The following is a 2154-nucleotide window of genomic DNA, read 5'->3' as shown; positions in this document are numbered from 1 at the left end:
ATAGGGAAGAATTTGTTGGTTCACAGAGGGAAAACCAATTTGTTAATTTTGAGCGAAGGAGAGATCGAGAGTATCATCATACACTAAGTGTTATGATAGAGTCATACCATACAAAACGTACTGAAAGGAGTCACTCAAGGACTAGGAGCCATGTTTCCCATGAACAGGAAACGTGGAAATTGAAGCTCGAGATAGATCACTTGCGTAAGAAGTTGCAGCGAATGGAGGGTGATAGAAGGAATTCATCACCCCCATTAAGTGATGGATCAATTGAGAGTAAGGATTGTTCATATAGTCATAGGTCCAAAACCCCATCCAGTAAGTCCTTCTCGACATCTTCTCACTTGGATAAACTGGAAAGGAGCAAGTTCAAGCGTGGGCAGGGATCATCTCATCATAGCATGGGGAATGACGCAATGAGTAAGGCACTTCGTCAAATCTCAAAGTCACCTTTTGTTAGGAGAATTAACAAGGCTAGACTTCCCCACCGTTTTTCACAACCAATGTTCAACATCTACAATAGAGGGTCTGATCCAGTAGAGCATGTTAGCCACTTCAATCAAAAAATAGTTGTTCACTCTGGTAATGAAGCCCTCATGTGCAAGGTGTTCCCCTCCAACCTTGGACCTGTGGCTATGCGGTGGTTTGATGCTTTAGAGGAGGAGTCAATAAGGTCCTTCGAAGAGTCAACAAAGGGCATTTGGTGCTAGATTTATGTCGTGCAGTAGGGTTTCCAAGCCTTTAGACTCTTTGTTGTCTATGGCAATGAGGGAAGGTGAGACTCTTAAGACCTACCCAAACAGATATTAGGAAACGTTCAATGAAATGGATTGGAATTTTGAGGGCATGGTAGTAAGAACTTTTAAAGTAAGGCTACCAACAGAGCACGAGTTGAGGAAGTCATTAACAATGAAGCCTACACATAGTATGCGCCAACTTATGGATCGCATTGATAAATATAAACAAGTAGAAAATGATCAGACCCAAGGAAAAGGCAAAGCAAAAGCTTTCCCTAAAAGGAGGGATCCTCAAGGAGGAGGATATCATAATAACTGACCTAGGAGAGATTTCCCCAACCAAACACCTTTGGCGGGTGCTTAAGTGGTTAGCTCGTTGTTTAAAGAGCCAATTTATTAGATACTGGAAAAGATTAAAAAAAAAAAAAAAGAACTGTATTTCAAATGGCCTAATAAGCTGGGTAGAGACCCATCCAAGAGAAATCAAAGCCTTTACTGCCACTATCATTAGGAAAAAGGACATACAACAGAAGATTGTAGGACTTTGTGTGATCATCTAGGTCAGCTGGTGAAGGCAGGGAAATTGAGGCAATTTTTGCACCAGCCTGCGGGTCAGTTCGGGCAACCCGAAGCTAGGTATCAAAGGGATGGAGCTCCTCGGCCAGCCCTGGGCACAATTAATGTCATTTTTGCCAAGCCCAAAGGCGACGTTGGTACCTACTCGGGGGTTATGTCTGTGGTTTCAGGTCTCGACTTGGAAGATAGGAGTTAGGCTTTCAAAAAGGCTAAAGTGGTGGCCATACCTACCTTGGGTTTCTCAGAATAGGATAATGAGGGAACATTCCAGCCACATGATGATGCCTTAGTGGTAACCATTCGGATCGGTGGGTATGATGTAAAGAAGGTCCTAGTAGACCAAGGGAGTGGAGCGGAGATTATGTACCCGAATTTGTATAAAGGGTTAAATCTCAAGCTCAAAGACTTGGAGAAATATGATTCACCGCTAGTGGGCTTTGATTGGAGATTGGTAATCCCCCGCGGGATGATAAGGTTACCTGTGCAAGCTGGGGATGAAGAGGTGTAAGTTAACTTCATTGTAGTCAAAGCCTATTCCCCTTACACAGTTATCCTGGCTAGACCGTGGCTTAGCGCTATGGGGGCGGTATCATCAACTTTACATTTGAAAGTTAAGTTTCCCACGCAGGGAAGAGCGGAGGAATTGGTGGGAAGTCAAGCAATGGCTAGGCAATGTCTAGTCGCAGCTATTACATAATATCTCTTGGATCAAGTTGTGGTGCAAGAGGAATAAATCCCGTAGCAACTAAAGAGTCCTAAAGTTTGACTTGGGACTGACTCACATAAGGTATTGTCCAAGGAATTGGAAAGGGTTTTGATCGGTCAAGATGAGGAGAAATAC

The 2154-nt window shown here is 43.5% G+C and overlaps 1 pseudogene; it reads left to right on the top strand.

The window, feature by feature from the left end:
- Positions 1-416: 416 nt before the first annotated feature.
- LOC115984734 lies at positions 417-1821 on the top strand (annotated as a pseudogene).
- The last annotated feature ends 333 nt before the right edge of the window (positions 1822-2154 follow it).

The sequence above is a fragment of the Quercus lobata genome, chromosome 4, assembly GCF_001633185.2.
Source record: "Quercus lobata isolate SW786 chromosome 4, ValleyOak3.0 Primary Assembly, whole genome shotgun sequence".
NCBI lineage: Eukaryota > Viridiplantae > Streptophyta > Magnoliopsida > Fagales > Fagaceae > Quercus > Quercus lobata.
Note: the sequence above shows the minus strand (reverse complement) of the source record. Positions and strands in the feature narration are given on the sequence as shown.